This window comes from Odocoileus virginianus, chromosome 15 (assembly GCF_023699985.2).
Source record: "Odocoileus virginianus isolate 20LAN1187 ecotype Illinois chromosome 15, Ovbor_1.2, whole genome shotgun sequence".
Classification (NCBI taxonomy): Eukaryota; Metazoa; Chordata; class Mammalia; order Artiodactyla; family Cervidae; genus Odocoileus; species Odocoileus virginianus.
The window spans coordinates 48103585-48125479 of record NC_069688.1 but is presented as its reverse complement, the minus strand read 5'-3'; the positions used below and the strand labels follow the sequence as shown (position 1 = coordinate 48125479).

At 42.0% G+C, this 21895-nt stretch overlaps 1 protein-coding gene across 2 annotated transcripts in view; it reads right to left on the bottom strand.

Annotated features, from left to right (window-relative positions):
• The window catches only part of NCALD (neurocalcin delta), an 88618-nt gene extending 69296 nt beyond the window's left edge, over positions 1 to 19322 (bottom strand). Inside the window, exon 1 of one of the 2 annotated variants that reach the window (XM_020874434.2) lies at positions 19178 to 19322. The gene's annotated coding sequence lies outside the window, so the exon portion shown is untranslated. Of the gene's footprint in view, positions 1 to 18419; positions 18517 to 19177 lie in introns of those variants that run through there. The other variant, XM_020874438.2, reaches the window with a different exon arrangement.
• Between the last annotated feature and the right edge of the window lie 2573 nt (positions 19323 to 21895).

Sequence of the window (21895 nt, the reverse complement as noted above, 5' to 3'; positions counted from 1 at the left end):
CATTGGAAAAGACCCTGATGCTGGGAAAGATTGAAGGCAGGAGGACAAGGAAGATGAGATGGTTGGATGGCATCACTGACTCAACGGACATGAGTTTGAGCAAGCTCCAGGAGATAGTGAAGGACAGAGAGGCCTGGAGTGCTGCAGTCCATGGGGTCGCAAAGAGTTGGACACAGCTGAGTGAATAAATAACAACAAGAGTCAGCCCTCAGAGAACATGCTGGTCTGAGCCAACAAACCTCCCTTGATCCTTACCTCTTACAAACATACCTGTTCATCTTCCAGAACCACTGCTCAGGAGCATGGCATTCCTATGGGGTCGGGATCCTGGAGAAGCCCTTGGTGCCCAGCATGACCCCTCCCTCACCAGTCTGGTGAGCACACTGTACCCTGGCTTTGTTCTCCTCTCCCCGTCCCTCTGTCAGAGCGATGCATTTCTACTGGAGTTGACCCTGTGCTAATGTTTCTTTTCTGCTGACAACATGCTTTAACCCAGGCTACATGTAGACTTTAATGGTAAGATGGTGGAGACCTACACGGGGAGACGGTGGAGTCAGGTGTGGAACTTAGCATCCCACGGCCCCCTGCTCACTTTGCTTGGACCAGCATTCTCAACCCACCCTGCACAGGAGCATCGTGGAAACTTTTCATCTATTTATCTAATTATCTATCTGACAAAAAACTTATGTCTAGGTCACACCACAAACCAAATGACTCAAAATCTCCAGGAGTGGAACCCTAGCCCTGGCATGTTCTTAAAAAGCTCTGGGTGATTTTATAACAGACTGGAGTTGAATACTCCTATTTTAAATATGGAACCAGCCATGTAAACAGAAACACTGTGTCTAAATTTTGGTCTTTGTACCTCCCACAGAGGCTGGTGAAAGATGACAAATGTGTTTTCTCAGAGAAGGGAAGAGGTTTTAGAATCACGGGCCTGATGCTGATTACCACGTGTTCCTGGGCCAGAATCAACTTCTTTAGGGTTTGGTTTTCTGATCCAGTAATGAGGGGTTAATGCTAACTTGCCTCAAAGGTGAATAATGAGAAATGACTAACTCAGGCGGCCATGAGGTATGACTTAGGCAAAGTTAAAATGCTTTTGTGACAAGCAAGGGGATCTCAGTGATTTGCCCCTTAAATATTGTCAAGACAGCCCAATAATTATAAATAAGAAACCAGAGTGAAGTGCAATGAAGCAGGCAGCATGGGCTCGCTGACGGTTGCTCTTCTTTCTCCCAGTCTTCCCTTTGGATAGCAATTTGACAATAAATCAAAAGTAAAGAACGTAACATCTTGAAGCTTCTTCGGCACAGTCCCACAAAGCCAATGTTGTCCTGCTGACAAACTGTTTCTTAGAAACAAGTGTGCCTCAACTTAGGGAAAAAGTGGATCTACAATGAAAGAAATAACCAAAGTATTCTTCCACTTTAGAAAGCTTTCTTGCACTAGGAATCTGCCTTGTGCATAATTCATTAAATTATTAGGCTTGGAAGGAAAAAAAATCAATTCAAAATGGAGATATAACTCTGAAATGACCATGTTAACCAGTGGGGAAATGTGCTTTAATTTACAAAACCTTTACAGTAACTCATGATATTTAAAGTGAATCTTATTGCCATGAAGCTACAAAGAGCTGTAAGAGGAAAAAGACCTATTTATACATACAGTGTTCAGCCTTTTCCAATCACCAGCTTGTCTCATAAGGGATGGAGTGATGGAGAGCTTGGTCAGTGGGTCAGGGTAGAGGCAATCACCACTGTGATGGCATGCCAATCCTACTAGGCAGGCTCTCCGTCCTACAACTCTCCCCTCCTACAGCACCGAGGTTAGCCTCCACTGAACAAGAATCATTTAACACTGTCACCCCACCCCCTTGCCATGTGTCTATTATAAGCTGAGTGTTATTCGAGGCTTGCTAAGGAAGGTGAAAATAATACGGCAAGCTCCCTGCCCCTCGGCTCATCAACTTATGGTGACCAACTACCCATAACTACTTGTGGTGACCACTGCTAGCCGTGATATTTTAAGAAGTATCCCTAAATAAGCTTAGAGGTAGGACTGATAGCTAAAATATAAGATGCTTAGTCAAATCTGAATTTTGTATAAACAACCAATAGTGTTTCAGCGCAAGTTTGTCCCAAATAAGGCTCCCCAGGTGGCACTAGTGGCAAAGAACCCACCTGCCAATTCAGGAGACATAAGGGACGTGGGTTTGGTCCCTGGATCGGGACGATCCCCTGGAGGAGGAATTGGCAACCCACTCCAGTATTCTTGCCTGGAGAATCCCATGGACAGAGGAGCCTGGAGGGCTACAGTCCATAGGGTCGCAAAGAGTGAGACATGCCTGAACACACACACTTGTATTTTTATTTGCTAAATTTCTGTACGGTCTCTTGTGAAGCTTGTGAATCAGTCACACTCAGAGGTTGCTCCTCACAAATCGGAAATTTGGCGTTGTTTTCCAGCTGTGGTAGTCATCCCTGGGCTGTGACTTCCTATTTGCACCAGACCTCTTTGTGACCGATGGCATGCAGTCACAAAAGGAGTCTTCAGTGATACTAGGTGGTCCTACTGCATTGAGGGTGCAGATTATGGCTTCACAACTTACGAACTCCTAAAAGTAAGACTTGTCTTCAAGGTCTGAAGTTGTTCATATGTTCTAGAATCACTTGTTAAACACAAGGACACAGAACTTGCCTCTTCAAGTTATGTACTGACCAGCCACATGTATGGCTGCAGTTTCTGATGTTGGGCAGTCTCCAAGAGATTCCTGGAGAATGAGAGGATTAGGAAGTGCAGGTAGCTTTCACGGTTTAGCTGGTGTGAGTTAAGAATCATCTAGAAAGTTGTGTAAAGAGGAAGACCCTAAGCCCCAGCCCTCTAGATTCCCAAGTTCTGAGTTCAGTCTCAGGATCTGCATTTGTGACTCTACCCCCAGAGGCTGGGAATCTGTGTTTCGACCTTGTGTCTCTCCCCTCAGGCTCCAGGGATGATTCTAGCCGAGTGCCCTTGGGGGTCAGTTTGGGCTGCTATTGCTCTCCACTGCCCAGCAGCTCAGATCCAGCTGGAACTTTGAATAGTGAGAAGACTTGAGCTGCGCTTTCTGTGTGATCTTCAGGCAGTCACTTCTCTCCTGTTTCCAGCCCTCACTACGGCAAGGGCTGCCAAAAATCTGTCCCTTTTTGCCAATCACCTTACACTGTTAGCATTCCCCAGACCTCCTTTTCCTATGAGCTCGGCCTGGCATTTCACTGATGATTGCCAAGGCAGCTCCGGAGTCAGACCACTGGGAACATCCTGCGCTATACACGTCACATCCAACCCTGGACCGCCGAGGGGCTGCCCAGCTTCACTCTTAACAACAAACCCAAATTCCTTTCTGACTTGCTTCACTCCTCTTGATGCTGAGAAGCAGGTGTGTGATAGATTTGGCCTTTGAGTCAGGGTCTCTGCCACGGGTCATAGTACATCCCCTAGATGATCCTGTGTTATGGACAAATAAAAGGTCCCTGCTGAGATGTCTTCAGTGACATTCTAAATCCTGGAATGAATTATCTCCCAAGATGAGAGATGGATGGTGTACACAGTACATGATGGCTGAAATGGAAAGAATGAGCGGCCTGCAACCAAAAGCAGATCCCGTCATTTACCGGGGACGGTTTCCAGCAAATGTGCTCCTTCACTCTAATTTCATAAAAGGCAAACCCCATCTCTCCTTGACTGTTACATTCATTCTTTCTCCCCGTTAACAAATATTTAAGGAGCACCTGCTATGTGGGTAGAATAATACATCTCAAAACTGAAAGGCTCACGTTAACTAAGCAGGAATTGAGAGCCTAGTTGCTTCTGACAACTAGTAGTTTTTAATTAAGTACCAGATGTAGAAGGTGAGGCCCTCAGACCTCTGGGGAGGACTTTCAGGTGGCGACTGGAGTCAGAGGCATTAGAGCAAGGAAGTTCTGCCAGGAAATCACGGAAGCAGCAGAGATCTGTAACTTCAGTTCTGTGCCGCACCAGTTTCCAGCAGACTTCAAGAGTCTGAGGAAGATGGGAAAGCTTCATTATAAGCCACTTGGGGTTTCATTTTGTTCCGGTGAAGTGAAGGCTCCATACAATTCATGATACTTAACACAAATGTAAGCAGATCCTTTAGTGTAAATGAGGGAAGACCCCATTGGTGCAGTTTCTAAGTCATGATTGTGAAGCACCAGGAAGGAGCCTTTATTGACACCTAAGGAACTGAAGCACCAGTATTTCTGCTAAAACACAACAGTTTTCATGAGACCTGTACTCACAGAACTGGCAAAAGTTGAAGAACCCTGGAATCAGACTGTAATAGAACAAAAGGACACGGGAGAGGTAAGAGATTGAATGTGGATGAACCTAACATCTATAGCCCTCTGGGAACAGCCTCCATCATTCCCCCCAAAAGCCATGTCCCAGCTTGCCTTCAAGCCTTTCCTCCATACTGCTCTGTCTGTCTGAAACAACCTTCCAGAGCTTCTCCTGCCGAATGAGCAGGTCAGTGGCCTCATTTTCAGCAAGGGAAGATGACACACCTGTTTTCAAGGTCAACATCAAGCTTGCTCATTCCCTTGTTTATGCACTCAGTTACTTGGTTATGCGACCTGTATTGGATACTTAATGCATGCCAGCCCCTATGGAGTACAGTGAGGATGCAGACCTGAAATGTCACCTCGGTTACCCTCAGGGAGCTTAGAGTTTAGCAGAAGAGACAAATAGGAAATTGTAGAGAGGTGTGGTTAGTGTTGGACTTCTCGGGTGGCACTAGTGGTAAAGAACATGCCTGCCAATGCAGGAGACATAAGAGATGCATGTTCGATTCCCGGGTCGGGAAGACCCCCTGGAGGAGAGCATGGCAACCCACTCCAGTATTCTTGCCTGGAGAAGCTTGTGGACAGAAGAGCCTTGCGGGCTACAGTCCATAAGATCATAAAGAGTCTGACACTGCTGAAGTGATTTAGCACACATGCCCAACTCTTTTAGACTTCCTGGTGGCTTAGACAGTAAAAAATCCTCCTGCAATGCAGGAGTCTCAGGTTTGATCCCTGGGTTGGGAAGATCCTCTTGGAGAAAGGAATAGCTACCCACTCCTGTAATCTTGCCTGGAGAATTCCGTGGACAGAGGAGCCTGGAGGGCTATAGTCCATGGGGTCATAAAGAGTTGGACACAACTGAAGTGACTTAGCATGCACATATGTGGTTAGTGGTACAATTGGGGTTTGTATGATGCAGGAGTACTGGGGAACTTAAGAAGGCTTCTTAGAGAAGGGGGCGGGGCCTGAGTGGTGTCCTGAAGGATGAGGCAGTACGTGTTGGAGGCAGATATGGGTCTGGTGATGGAATTGGCTCATGTAATCCATCCTTTTACTCTTTGGTGGTGGTTTAGTCGTTCAGCCGTGTGGGACTCTTGTGACCCTACTCACTTCTTTTAAAAATGATCCATGTTGATCATATGGTCAACCAGTGTTGGGAGTGCTGTCCAGGGCCATAAAAGAAAAAGAAATGGCTTTGTGCTGAGTAAGATGTGCGCCACAGCCTCATGCTGATCATGGACTAACACACTGGGACGACCACTCGGAATGGGAATACAGTCTCACTTTAATGAGATGGATGAAACTGGAGCCCATTACACAAAGTGAAGTAAGCCAGAAAGATAAAGACCAATAGTATACTAATGCATATATATGGAATTTAGAAAGATGGTAACGATGACCCTATATGCAGAACAGAAAAGAGACACAGATGTACAGAACAGACTTTTGGACTCTGTGGGAGAAGGCGAGGGTGGGATGTTTCGAAAGAACAACATTGAAACATGTATATTATTAAGGGTGAAACAGATCACCAGCCCAGGTTGGATGCATGAGACAAGTGCTAGGGCCTGGTGCACTGGGAAGACCCAGAGGGGTCGGGTGGAGAGGCAGGTGGGAGGGGGGATCGGGATGGGGAACACATGTAAATCCATGGCTGATTCATGTCAATGTATGGCAAAAACCACTACAATATTGTAAAGTAATTAGCCTCCAACTAATAAAAATAAATGGAAAAAAAAATAGCAGACTAACCTTGGAAGTTTACCTATCCTATCTCTATTTTTCAATTATGAAGGCAAAATGAAGAGCTACAAGGATTTAGCTCTTCTTCTGCCATTTTGAAAAAAATAATTAAAAGATATACTCCAGCAAAGTTGAAAATGAATCCAAGAAATAGGGAAACCTTGAAACAATGGAAATAATCCAGTTCAGATGAAAAGAAACCCTAGTGGGACAGCCTATATTTAATCCAAACTGGAATAATAGAATAGAGTGCCTGGTGAAGAACATCTTCAACAGAGCCAAAGATTATCATGACCAAACTGGATGCTTAAGAATCAAGAAGTAAACCATGACATGCCACGTAAGTACTGAAGATTTAAGTTTCTCCAGAGGAGAAAAAGATAGTTAGAAACTCTAGAAAGATAAATATACATAAAAGACAATTATGGTCTAAATATGAACCAAACTATAGTTTGCATTTAAACAATTAATGGAATATAAAACCATTGATGTATGAAGCAAATAAAGTCAAACTTTTATGGTCAAGGGACAGAGTCAATAAATAAGTGAATTCCTCTGAATTCTCTGTGAGTTCCAGGCCACTGGGTAAAATACCTGCTTCTCTATTGTATGACCCTATTTTTCTTTTTGAAAGTGGTTTTGACTTTATGGACTGTTTTCCTTACATATTATCCCTTTAATCTCCATTGTTTCCCCAACCCCCCAGAAGATGACTTCTGGTTAAAAACCTTTAATTTTCCCCAAAGGCATTTTTGCTTGATTATTCCTGATCTTTTCTGATCTTTATAAGTAACTAAGCTTTACTAACTGAAAATACAAACCTAAGCTGCTGTGCTATACTTAGTCTCTCGGTCTTCTCTGTTTGTGACCCCATGGACTGCAGTCCGCCAGGCTCTTCTGTTCTGAGGATTCTCCAGGCAAAAATACTGGAATGGGTTGCCACGCCCTCCTCCAGGGGATCTTCCCAACCCAGGGATTGAACCCCGGTCTCATGCATTGCAGGTGGATTATTGACCAACTGAGCCACCAGGGAAGCCCAAATCCATACGCATTAAGAAATAATTAGTTTTAACAAACATTGATTCCTCAATCTCTTATTGCTTGATTGAATTTCAATTTTTAATTGGCAATTCAATTTAGTTAAAAATCATTAATTCCTGTTTTAAAGAAACAGTTAACTGAAGTTCACATGCTTGAGTTCATTTCAGAGGTTTTTTTTTTCTTCTATTGAAGTAAAGTAAGATGAAATGTAAAGTAAAATGAGATATACTGCTTTTTAACTTTAAAATATTAATAGTGATTATTTAGGCAGTAGAATATTAAAAATTAGTTCTATTTTCTTTATATTCTTTATTTTTCTAAATGTTCTCTCACAAACATGTACTGATTCTATACTTACATTTCTTAGAACAGAACACTAATATAGGACTATTTGAGTATATTGCTGCCGTTGCCACTGCTGCTAAGTCACTTCAGTCGTGTCCAACTCTGAGCGACCCCATAGACGGCAGCCCACCAGGCTCTTCCGTCCCTGGGGTTCTCCAGGCAAGAACACTGGAGTGGGTTGCCGTTTCCTTCTCCAATGCATGCATGCATGCTAAATTGCTTCAGTCGTGTCCAACTCTGAGCGACCCCATAGACGGCAGCCCACCAGGCTCTTCCGTCCCTGGGGTTCTCCAGGCAAGAACACTGGAGTGGGTTGCCGTCTCCTTCTCCAATGCATGCATGCATGCTAAATTGCTTCAGTCGTGTCCGACTCTGTGCGACCCCGTGGACAGCAGCCCACCAGGCTCCCCTATCCACAGGATTCTCCTGGGACCAGAAAAACCTCAGGTTCCATGGCTTTCTTTTTGACAAGGGAGATGGCAAAGCTGAGTGATAATACAAAAATTGTATTGACTCTGGTTTAAGTAGGTGAGTTGAGCACGTTTCAACTCATCGTCTCAAAACTGTTTTATGTCTGAAATCTCTACGTCATGGAACTCTGCGTAAACTTTGCCCACTGGTATAAACCTAAGAAATTTCGTTATTTGGGGACGTTGTAAAATATACTTTTCTCTCTCTATTTTTGGCTGTGCTGGGTCTCTGCTGCTGCAGGGGCGCTTCTCTAGTTGTGGAGATCAAGGCCACTCTCTAGCTGCAGTGCTCGGGCGTCTCACTGCGGCGGGCCCTCGTGTTGAGGAGCACGGGCTCCAGCGCAGAGGGCTTCGTAGGCGCAGCTGCAGGACCAGAGCGCAGGCTCAGCAGTTGTGCCGGACGGGCTCAGGTCTGCAGCACGTGGGATCTTCCTGGATCAGGGATCGAACCCGTGTCTCCTGCACTGGCAGGTGAATTCTTTGCCACCGAGCTACCAAGAAAGCACCTATTTGGGGACTTTGAACAAGGGCTTTATTAAGTGAAGGCTTCATGTAAGAGAAAGAGGAATTGTAGGTTTGTTTTAAACGTCCTTGAAAGGTACCTGTTAAGAGAAAGTACAGTGATGGCTGCCAGGGACTAAGGTGGGGGCGGGAGTGGTGGGTAGGAATGGAGAGTTACTGTTTCATGGACACAGAGTTTCAGTTTGGGAAGATGGAAAGAGTTCTGGAGACATATGCTAGTAATGGTTGCGAGAATGTACTTAATGCCACTGAATCATACACTTAATATGGTTAACATGACTAATTTTACATTGTGTATATTTTATCACAATAAAAAGTCCCTGTTTCTTAAATCTAGATATGGTTCAACATGACTTCAATGAGATCTCTTCTTCTATAAAAAATGTTATGAAGGTTTGAATTTTCGCTTGGTTTGAGTTTTATGCAGATGTGACTTTGGTAAATAGTAGATTATATATATTTTTTAAATATGAAGTTAACAAAGCCCCCCCTGACAGATATCACCCTACTAAAGTTAAAAGAGCCATTTACATAGTATTGAGGACAAAAGAGAATTCAAATTTTAAAAAAACATTTAATTTATTTGACTGCATTGGGTTAGAGTTAGGTTTTAGTTGTGGCATGTGGCATCTAGTTCCTTCACTAGGGACTGAACCCTGGCCCCCTGCATTAGGAGCAAGAGTCTTAGCCACTGGACCACCAACGAAATCCCTCACATTTTTTTTTTTTCATTTAAAAAGTTAGAACTTTTCTATGAGAAAAATGGAGGAAAAGGAAACACTTAACATATATTCATAATCATAATAAGTTGTCTAAAGCAAAGGGAAAACAGGGTTATTAAATTATTATAATATCACTTGACACATGTATCACTTACCTGCTCCCAAAATTTCACTAGCTTCTTGTCAGATCAAATCCAGTTTGTTTTAACTTGATAAAGTCTAGGTCTTCTACAAACCTACCTTGTGGTTGTACATTTTTCCTTTTCCCAGCTATTTTCTTGATCTCAGATAAGTGAGTGTCTATTTCAGTTACTAGGAATGTATCTATGATGTTTTTTATTCACAAGCTATCCTTTCACTCCTGGGTCATGCTAAATATTATATATCCTTTGAAGCCCAACTCAAAGTTCACTTCCCCTCCAAAGTCATCTCAATGTTACATACCTATAGCTAATTTATTCATTAATCACCTACCAGAGATTTAATGAGTGGTTATTATGTGTGCAGCACTACACTAGGCACTATGAGAATTAGTACCCAACATGGAAGATATAGTTCTAGATCTCAGCTGCCTATACTGTCCAGCCTCCCCAGCTGGACTGTAACCCCTTCAAAGACTAGCTGCTCCTGTGTTACCCTTGTAGGATCCTACAGAGCTGGGACATCCTAGATGAGCTGGGACGTGTGCTGGTCATTGAAAGGTCTAGGTGACTGGGGCACATCTGCCTGGTGATAGTGGTGAGCAAATGAGAGACAACTGGAGGAACCTTACCAAGACCTTGAACACAAAAGAAATCTTTATACTTAGGTGCTCAACAATAGGGGCCACTATATGGAGTGAATATATATTGAATTGAATGAATACATCAAGGTGAACATATCGATTAGCCTTCTAGAGGGAAGACCCTCAGGATGAGTGATGTTTAAGTAAGCAGGAAGAAAGTCAGAGGTAATGATTTCTCTGCGGTAGAAGAGACAGAGATTGCTTCTTTGAGTCAGGACCTAAGGACGACATTTCTGATGATTTCAAGTACTGAGTTTGACGAACACATGGAGCTGCAAGCCAGTGGGAAGGCTGCCATTTTGGCAGCTTTGTCAAGAGAAAAAAAGACGGCTAAATGAGCTAAATCTTACCTGGCCAAGAGAAATTCCCTAGCTTTACTATAAACCATTAGAGCAGAAAAACTAGGTTTAGAAGCATTGAAAACAGGCCAAAAAGGAGACAGCAGGATCTAACAATAGAAAAGTAGGCAGTGCATTAAACAGAGTAGGCGTGAGAAAAAGACAAAAGCAGATAGACTAGGCAGTGACCAAGGGAAAATGGCTCAAGTACTGCTGTCCGCATGAGACTCTCCTGTAGAGATGGGCCCAGCCAGCAGGAGGCAACAAGGGAGATTCCACTAATGCATACAGACCATCTCAGTGGAGCCCAGATCTCCTAGAACCAGCAGTAGCATTACTATGCAGGGTTGCTCTTCCAAATTTGTGAACAGGATATGTTCCTAAAGCCCATTTACAATTTAACTGGCCAACAGAGGTCCATCTAGTCAAAGCTATGGTTTTTCCAGTAGTCATCTATGGATGTGAGAGTTGGACTATAAAGAAAGCTGAGGGCCAAAGAATTGATGCTTGTGAACTGTGGTGTTGGAGGAGACTCTCGAGAGTCCCTTGGACTGCAAGGAGGTCCAACCAGTCCATCTTAAAGGAAATCAGTCCTGAATATTCATTGGAAGGACTGTTGCTGAACATGAAACTCCAATATTTTGGCCACTTGATGCGAAGAACTGACTCATCTGAAAAGACCTGATGTTGGGAAAGATTGAAGGTGGGAGGAGAAGGGGACAACAGAGGATGAGATGGTTGGATGGCATCACTGACATGAGTTTGAGTAAGCCCTGGGAGTTGGTGAGGGACAGAGAAGCCTTGCGTGCTGCAGTCCATGGGGTCACAATGAGTTGAACACGACTGAGTGACTGAACTGAACTGAACTGAAATATATTTTTCTCCAGAAATTATTTTAAATAGGTTAGACACTTATGCCAAATCCCCCAAACCTATTTAATCTATATGTACCCAAAGTCCACATAGGTACAGATATTTCAGTAATTTCCAATTACCCCATACATTCCAGTTACTCTGGTTGCCTAAGAAATAATTCTAAAATGTATGGACTTAAAGCAAGAACAATTTTTATTTTGCACATGAATTTGTCATTTAGGGCAGGATTCCGCAGGGATCACAGTGGTAAAGAATCTGTCTACCAATGCAGAAGACACAGGAGACACAGGTTCAATCCCTGAATCGGGAAGATCTCCTGGAGTAGGAAATGGCAACTCACTCCATTATTCTTGCCTGAAAAATTACATGGACATAAGAGGCTGGTGGTCTACAGTCCATGGGGTCTCAAAAGAGTCAGATATAACTGAGAGACTGAACATGCAACACAACTCAGCAGGGACAGTTTGTCTCTGGTTCAGTTGGCATCAGCAAGGGTAAGGGGGACCTGGGGCTGGGGCCTGGAATCCTTAGAAGGCCTGCTCACTCACACAGCTGGTTGCTGACGCTCCTTCTCTGGTTGAAATCTTAGCTGGAGGTGTTAGCTGAAACCTACACGTGGCCCTTCTAATTGGTCTGGGCTTCCTCACAATATGGTGGTTTGTTTCCAAGGGCAAATGCCATGAGTAAGAGAAACAAAGAATAGCTGAGAGAAAAAGTAAGTTGAATTCTTTTCATAATCCAGCCTTGGAGGTCATCTGGCATTGTTTCCACTGTGCTGTATCGGTTGGACCAATCACAAAGCCTGTGTGGGTTCAAGAGGAAGGCAATAGACTCTACCTCTTGAGGAAGAGTAGCAATACTCCAGAAAAGCTTGGGGGACGGGGTAGATATAATTACAGGGCCATTTTTAGAGAGTACAATGTGTCACAACATGTAACATTACTTCTAGGAAAAAATACAAGATGCTTGCGTGCATGCTCAGTAGCTTCAGTCTTGTTTGACTCTTTGCAACCCTAGGGACAGTAGCCCGTTGGGGCTCCTCTGTCCTTGGGGATTCTCCAGGCAAGAATACTGGAGTGTGTTTCCATGACCTCCTCCAGGGGACCTTCCCAACCCAGGGATTGAACATGGGTCTCCCGCATTGCAGACAGATTCTTTACTATCTGAGCCGCCAGGGAAGTCCAAAATACAATATATTTCAGCTTAAGAGGTAATATAGCGTAGTGACTCTAGAGCCAAATACCTCAAGCTCTGTTATATACCGTGTGTTACGTTGGGCAACCGGCTCAAGCTCTCCTTTCCTCAGTTTTCCTCATTTATAAAACCAGGATGTTGTGATGGGAAAAAATAGCTATTTTGAAAAGAGCTGTCAACTACAAATTGGCACTTTCCGTCTACCTCTACAAGGTTTAAATCACATGCTGCCCTAGTTGCTGACCTTCAACATCCCTGAAAGGAGTTCAGGGTGGTGCTTCAGAGATGAAGCACTCTTTTCTTTTGGGGGAAATTTGGCAGAACAGGTCTTTAGATAGTTAGATATTTTCAGGAGCTGATTTTATGAGCCCAATTGTTGTATCTCCTCATATCTAGCAAAGCACTAAAATCCTTCTTGGTGACAACTGTTCTTATGACTAGAAAAAAGCATCATGAGACTAACAGAAATCTGGAAAAATATGGACTTCACTGCATGTACTCTCCCTTCACCAAAATCACATATATTGACCTACCCACCCACACCCCAACCTCTTGAGAGCTATCTGAGGTGCTGTTTCCTGGGCTGCAGTCTTCATTTTGTCCCAAATAAAACAGCTCAGAACTCTAATGTTGTGCATTTTTTTCAGGTGCTGGAGCTTAGAAGTGTCTGCCTTTCTAAGTGTCAGCTGTCACCATGACATCAGGATACACCTTCTCCAGATTTGGTACCGGTACTTCCTGGGTCCTGGGGGGACACTGGTGGTGGCAGGGATAGAAAATGAATCATAACAGTTCACGTTGTTGTTACCTAATACTTGTCAGTTACCATGCCAAAGAAGTTGACTTCAGAATCTGTAAGGTAAGTGGTAGTTTGGTCGCTAGGTCATGTCTGACTCTTGCGTCCCCATTGGCTGTATCCCGCCAGGCTCCTCTGTCCATGGGATTTTCCAGGCAAGAATACTGGAGTGGGTTGCCATTTTCTTCTCCAGGGGATCTTCCTAACCCAGGGATCAAACCTGGGTCTCCTGCATCACAGGCAGATTCTTTAGTGAGCCACCAGGGAAGCCACATAAAGTAGGTACTAATTACTATTATATTATCCAGGTGAGAAACTGTGACTTTGGTAATTTGCCTAAAGTGACAGCTGCAAGTGGTAGAGACAGGATTTACCTCTAGATCAGTTTAACGGGATGGAAGGAGCCTGAATCCCTGGATAACTGTGTGGAGTGGAGCCCTTCTCCCAAATCTAATTCATCAGCGACTTAAAAAGGAACAATCCTGCATTATGCCATTGGGATTTGGGGCTATTTATTGGAGCAGTGAACCTATCTTGACTGGGTTAGTACAGGGAAGACAGGATTGATATACTTGAGCACAACTAACTTAAGAATTTCCTTTCAGAAGATGAAATGGCTCTTGCTATTTGCATAAGGCAGGGTATGTGCATAAAGGAAAATTATTCTCGAGGTCAGTCCCTACCAGTCTCATATATCTTCTCAACTAGGAGGACAAGTAGCCTTTGGGAATAGGGCTGGGCATACTGATGTGGAATCATTGACACTGATATGAACAAGTGCCCACAAATTAGGCTGGGTGATCACCAACTGAGGAATGCTTCTTCTAAGCTTTGACTCTGGTGTAAAATCCAGTGGTTCCTAGGTTGTTTACTTGTCTCTTTTGTTTTGATTTTTTTTTTTTTTTAACCATACAGAGAAGATTCTCTTTTTGACTACACTGGCCAGCATGGCCATGAAGGAGAAACCTTGGTTGCTGTCAAACTTAGGTCTCTGGGCAGGTCCCCTATATAATTAGACTGTAAGTTCCATGATGGTGGAGACCTTGTCTGTTTTGTTCACCACAGTATTCATAGTGTCTAGTCTAATGCCTGGCACACAGCAGGTGCTCAAAACTTATTGAATGCATGAAAGACTACAGGCTTGAATAAAAAGCTCAAGAAACAATAGTCAGAAGTCCATAAAGTAACTTGGGCTCTTCATGCCAGTGGCAGCTATTACTCAAGGACCATTGAGGGAGAAGCCCAAAATGCCTGCTATGAACTATGGGTTCAGTAGCCACTTACTAAAATGCTTGCTGATTGAGTGATGCTGCCTCAGGCTGAACCTGATGCATGGTAAAATGTGGGAAGGCATAGGATCAGATAACCACTGTGGGATGCTATTTTTTAATTTATCTCCAAGGATGTCGTAAATATGGCCGTCACAAAATTCGTCGTGGTTTTAGTTGTATGAATCAGATGAAAGTCCGTGGGAGTCAGCAGAGCAGTGAGCCAAAGAATACAACACTCTTCTCAGCATTTACCTCTTAATGGATGGGGTTTAAATTCATCAAAGTAAAAAAATTCTAGGACATACCTTCAAAGAATTCATCTTTGAGTAAAAGCAATATGCAGTCTGGTTTTCCTGCGCTCATTGGGTTCTGGAGAAGGAAATGACAACCCACTGCAGTATTCTTGCTTGGGAAATCTCATGGACAGAGGAGCCTGGCAGCCCTCAATCTATGGGGTCACAAGGAATTCGACAGGACTGAGTGACTAAGCACACACTCATTGGGACAGAATTCAGAAAATATGGACAATTCTCCCATTAGGACAGGCAGCAGCTGGGATATCTTGCAGACTACAGGTTTCTTTTCTTGAAAATCAAATATTGAACTTTAATGTAAGTATACTATGTTTTCCATTAGGGCCAACTGAATTTTAAAGGGATACTATGTCTCTAATTAAAGGCATTTATAAAAATATGTCCCCCAAATCCCTAAAGCTCACCATAGAAATAATAAGCACAGACTGCTTTTGGTTTAGAGTATGTGGCTCCAGTGAATTTAAATATTTATCATATAATTTTTATATCAATGTGTTAATGAGCATTAACTTTCATGGCATCACTTCTGGAAACAATAAAAAATACTATATTTTGGAATGCTATTTCTGGTTGGATTTCCATCACAGGGCACCGTTAAAATAATGGTTGATTTCATGAAAAATAATGGCACATTCCTTCTAAACTTGAAATTTCAAACACCAGCCATGAAAGAAGCAAACAATACAGCTTGGAGTCAGATTTTCAACTTTTTTCCAAGTTTCTTTATCAAATTGCCACAGAGACTCAAAGCCCCCAAAGCAGGTGTTCTTTCCTAGTCCAAAGAATAAGGAATGCTTGAGAAAATCCTCTTTTGTAATTCCCCTGAGAATACATGAAGAAACATTGCTAAGCATCCATTTCAAATGTTAGGGATTTGGACTGAGTTTAAACACCAGCTTGTGCATAATGTCATAGCTCCAATTTTCTTAGGCTAGGGTGACGGTGCTGATGTAACAGAAAGGATGGCTGGGACTAAACACAGGGTTGGAAACGCAATAATAGATGACATCAGCCAGCTAACTGCAAAGGCACCTAGTTAGTTGGGGAGGAAAATTAGGCAGTATCTTCTGCAAATTAAGAGTGACATGGGAAATGAGGCAATTCTTACATAAGTCACTCTAAACAATAATATTAACATCTCCTATATTGTTCTTGAATATCCAATAAATCAAATAAGATTTTGCATTCAGATTACTTGGGAAGTGTCAGCATTCCCCATTTAATTTTCAATGTGTCCTGTTCTAAGAACCTCTGATAGGTGAACCTGTAGGCTCTATCCAGAGTAACTGAGATCTATATTACAATTGATCAATTTACACATTTGTGTGCTTTACATCACACTGAAAAGTGACATAAGTTCTCTAATGCTAATTTCAATTGTCATGAGCACACAAACTATCTTCTAGAATATTCTTGCAGTTACGAACGACTTTATATAACATCCTGCATTCTTCATCTGAGTACTATTGCTTGTTTCTTTGACTGGATAAAAGTCCCTTTGTAAACAGTTATAGTCTTACTTCTTTGGTCCACGGCTTTAACTTATATAAATTGTATTAATACTGTAAGTTTTTCCTCTTAACCCCTATTTAACCAGGCAGGAGGTCAGTCCAAGTATAGAAGACTACTTAAGGATTAAGGAGAAAAACAAAAGAAATTTACAGTTTGGTAACTCTGTGGATACCATCCCTTTCATAGGGAAATTAGAGAATACTGTGAAATTCACACACTCAAAATCAGATGTGGTGGAACTGATATGGAAACAGTGGTGTGGGTTTTGTCCAGTGGGGTTCCAAGGCCTTTCAGCATCACCAGCTTACATATCATTTAATTCAGAGGTGGACAGACTTTGCAGGATCCAGGAACTTGGATGGGAAAAATACTATATCTTTAGTTTCACTAACCTCAAACTGAAATTTAGTATCTTTCAATTAAAATGTAGGCCACAAACCACCTACCACCTTTCCTGTGATTTTGTTGCCAAGAGAAGTCACAGATATTCTCACATCCTATTACAGTCACTGTAGCCATCTCAAAATACCTTTTACACTCATTACTACTTCACAATTATGGTAGTTATTATAACTGCTGCCAATTTGGTTTATTTAATAATGAATTATTAACAACACACATTTCACAATTTTAAAATATCTGACAAATGTATTTCAATAAAAGTAGTTTCCTTTGTAATCCTGCATACCTTATTATGCATTTAAAAACATCACTCTAAAAAGAACCTATAGGCTTCATCAGCCTGACAAAAGGTCTATGACATCCAAAAGGTTACAGTCCCTGAAACTGAAAGCATTTGATATGCAACATCCATGTTTCTAGAGTAAATCATTCCTTGTTAGTATTTTTTGAAGTTGAAGCAAACTTAACCTTGAAATCAACACAGTCTCAATGCTGTAAATAGATGATTCTGATGAGAGTCCTTTTTCCCCCTTATTTTGCCATAAGGAAAGACCTGTAGATTCTGAAGTAGCTCTGCTATTATAGCTTAGGCTGCTTTCTTCTAATGATAAACTTTGTCATTGACATTTTGCCAATCAACATTGAATTGTTTACTTATTTTGTGTTGCTAAAATCCAGCCTGTTTTATTAGGGCATTGAATACAATTATTTTATAACTCTAAAGCATATAGAGAGCATCAAGAAAATCATTGCTACCTGGAAAAACTATAATGATAATTCCTAATTTTGAGTAAAAGAAGCAAACATCAAAATACCCCCATCAAAGATACTGTTTTTAAATGACAGTGCTACTGGCTATTGGTCCTATTCATACTTACTGGAAGTATTGCAAATCAATGAACATATTTCTAGAAGTGTTAAGAATATGACCTCTGAGTTATTATGAGAGAAATTAAACAATGAGGTAATGCCTCAGTAGTTGTGCCTGGAGTGTAAGCACATTAGATTTTTTGGAAAATCCTCCATGGAGACTCTGGCCAAAAATAGACATATCAAATGCCAGCAAGTCAAATGACTATTCATTCATTGAAAGGTATTGAGAAATTATTTGTGCATTCACAACATATTTTTGAAGCTACTGTTCAAAGTGTTCATCTCCAAGAGTAAAATAAAGGTGATCAGAATTCAGAAACTAATAAAGAATACAGAAAAGAACAGTATTATTCTTGCATTAAATTTATATATAGCTTACATACTATAAAATATGTATTCTTCATTTAAATAGTCAAATCATTATTTTCTATTCATCAGTAGGTATATTATATGTGCTGCTCTAAAATTTTCTTTTTTTCCAGTTACATTGGTAAGATTTAGCTAGTTTGGTTATAAATCTAGGCTTCAGTTAACTTCAATACCAGAGGTTTTCTTTGAATTACAAGCCACAAACATCATCCAACTTGTATGCAATGACAGAAAATTCAAAATTACTCAACCTGGGAAAGAAATGAACTACAGCAATGCAAATTCCCCCCTCCTCCAATTTGCAGTACATATTGTTATAGGAATAGAGATAAAAAGCCTTATTAATCACAGTTATCAAATTACTCATTCAAGAATTAGAACAATTTTTAGTGACTATTTTTATCTGTGTTTGAATTAAAGTAGATCTACCTGTGATAATTTAATTTTAGGGCTATTGCTTTCTTCTCTAGGTAATTATTTCAATTTTGAAACACAAAAATAGCTTACATGATGCCTTAGTGAAGACCATCCAACGCTTTCCTTTTCACAGCTGAATTTTCAGAGGAAGATACTGCAAATGTGCACATTTGCTCAAACAACCAAACAGCAACTACATGCGCACATGTCAGGGGTTCCACCCCAACTTCCTTGGCATAGTCCAGATTATTTTTCTCTAAACAGGAAGCTGTTGACAGTCTTCACTGGTATTTTCAGAATACTTGATTTACTAGAAAACCCCCAACTTTTGTTTCAAACTATAACATTTTTTACCACTGTGCCTATTGTTGCTCCTTATTAATGCTACAAACAAGACAGAGACCAAATTCTGAACTATTTTAGGCTGATTCAGAATATGGTAGCAAATACATACATATATGTATATATAAAAGCAAACTTAGCCACATATTGCCAAGCTGTGCTGGCGTCTTTAAACCCGAAACAATACTGAAGAGGAGATTCCTGGAATTCAACGGGGAATATCTGGCTCAAGCTGCAAAGTCTGTATCTCTAAACTATGTCACGTTAGCAAGTGCCGAACAAGGGAGGCGATTATATTTTAACCTACTTCCCAGAACATGAATCCAAATTTAACCAAATGCCAGAGATTCCACCCCAAATGAACAACTCGAAGCTGCTTCACATTTTTGCCTCTGGGTACAACAATAATTGCTCATGAAGACAAACTTGTAAGAGGTGAGAGAGAGGGGAAAGCCACTGTGATTTATAAACACGTCTTACTATTGTATATAAAGCAAACTGATTACCTCACACAGCAGAAGTGCAAGATTTAACAGTCCATGCTCCGCAGCCCCTGGGACGCAGAAGCAGCAGTGTGGAGAGCAGCGGCGGCAGCCAGCACCCACCCAGCCTCTCGCAGGCCTTTGACTGTGTGGACTCAGCCACAGGCTCTGCCTCTAGCTGACGTCAAAGTCCCTGTCACATGGCCAGATGAAAGCCAAGAGAGCATTGGTTGTCGTAGCAACCACAGAACAGCTCTGAAATTATTTCAATAGGTCATCTGTCACTGTGGTGTGTATGTGTGTGTGAGTGCGTGTGTGTGTTTGTGTGCACACCCCACCACCCATCACGGACAGCTCCCTGACAACCTCAGCCCTTGAAGTGATGACTGCAAACTGCCAACAACTTTCCTCTTCAGGGCTGTGGAGGTCTGCTCCGTGCAGTTAGTGGCAGGAAAAGGCATGCCCCTCTCAAGTCCCACTGGTCCCACTGTCACCAGCATGAAGCTCATGGCTCTTTCTCTCTCTCTCTGTAGAACAGAAGGAAAGAACTGAGAAATTCTGGGAGTAGTATTCCAAGCTAATTAAATCTGTTTGTAAGTAAATGGAATAAAAACTGAAGCTCAAAAAAGAGCTGGAAGAAAAGATATTTTTAAAATGACCTAAGAATCCGCATCCTTGTACTGAGACCATGCTAGTAATGGCAAGACAGAGAAGAAGGGATGTGATGGCCCCGAGTCAGATCCGAGTCTGATGAGCCTTGTATCAACTGAGGTGAATTTGGGATCCGTATATTGTGAACTGTCTATGCAGGAATGAACGACTGAAAGAGCTTCAAAGCAGTGCTGCTTTAAAATACCTGACACGGAAAAGTTTCTTGGACTTTTACTTTAGGGGTCACCATACAGGTGCCAAATTCTCCCCTTCGAAACACTCTTGTCCACGTCCCCTTGGGAGTCAGCATGGAGAAAAATGGGTAAGTGTCCCCAAACACAAAATTAGTGAAAGTCTAGGGCAGCAGAAGAAAAGGACAGCCCTGCCTATTTTCTAACTTCAGCTTCGTTTCCCTTAGGACCAGCCTCACTTACTGCTAATACCACACACAAGGGCTTATTTCCCAGTTCCTTCTCCCTCTTAATTAACAGGAAGTCCATTCAATAAAATGAAATGAAACCCTGAGGAAGGTCTTCTGAAAAATATATTCAGAAAATGTATACACATTCAAAGAGGAAAGAGATTAACAGGCGAGGAGAAAAGATTGCTCTCAAAACCTTAAGGATCTTCCCATGCTGGAGTTATCAGGATGTCTAATCTGGCTTCTTTAAACAGGAAAAAAAAATTAAGTCTAGGGTGCTACAAAATACAAGTGGAAGCTAAGCCAGCTGAGCAGATTATATTTATGTCACTGCAAAAGAATGAAATTTCTTCAGTTCGAGTCAGGAATTGCTTCAAGAACAGTAAGACTAATGTTCAAATTGTCTGACCATAGAATCCTCCTATCCCATCTCCCTCTTTCTTTACTTCTGTCCCAGCCCCAACTGGGAGAAAAGATACATTTTTATTTGAAAAGAGAGCTTCCTGATGCTATTATTAGCTGTAGCACTGCAAAAGTAACATTAAACTGTAAGGCTATAAGGAACGCTCCCTCTTTCATTTCAGATTAATGATAGCCAGGCATTTGCCTATTAGCACAAGGACCATTGGCTCATTGAATTCAAGGTCTGCGGCACCGATGGCAGATTTCGGCTGCAGTCACAATTCACAAATTTGTGCTTTGTTCCAGTGGATAGCTCTGGTTTTGTCAGAAATGCACATCACAGCGATGGAGGAGAGGAGAGAGAGCATTTCCTTCTAGACTTCCAGGGCCCATGTGCTCTGAACTGCCGGCTTTACCATCTCTTTGACTCTAAACCCACGGCTGCCTGATCAGCACTTCCTCTTCATGCAGAGAGACTGCAGTACCACAGTTTGCCTATAGGTGATGTCCTCTGAAACGAGAAGTTACCAGTTCTAAAAATTCCTAAAATTCTGGCCTTAAATTAGTTTAAGATTTAACCAATACCCACACTTTATCATTTTGAATTTTCTATCACTTTTAAGACTAAGCATACTTCATTGTATATTGACTTAGGCACTCACTGTAAGTTAAAATTATCAGTGGACTGACCTTCAAAGTGAAAAGTGGATAGTTGTAATTCTTTTCTCTGTAGCGTGCTTCCAACCTGCCATCACTGATTTGCCTTTGCAGATCACCTAGAATTAGAGATTCCTCTAACAACAAAGGAAGTTACTGATCTTCTGCAGGGTTGAAATTGTGGTAATGATCTCTTCGGAGCTCAGTGAAAGTATTGTTCATTTAGTTGTGTCTGATTCTTTGTGACCCCGTGGACTGTAGCCTGCTGGGGTCCTCTGTCCATTGAATTCCCCAGGCAAGAATACTGGAGTAAATTTTCTTCTCCAGGGGATCTTCCTGACCCAAGGATCGAACCCGGGTCTCCTGCATTGCAGGCAGTTTCTTTATCATCGAGGCCATCAGAAAGTCTAAAATCGTCATGCATGCATGCTAAGTCGCTTCAGTCATGTCAGACTCTTTGTGACCCTATGGACTCTAGCCTGGCAAGCTCCTCTGTCCATGGGATTCTCCAGGAAAGAATACTGCAGTGGGTTGCCATGCCCTCCTCCAGGGGAATCTTCCTGACCCAAGGATCAAACCTACATTCTTATGTCTCTCGCATTGGCAGGCGG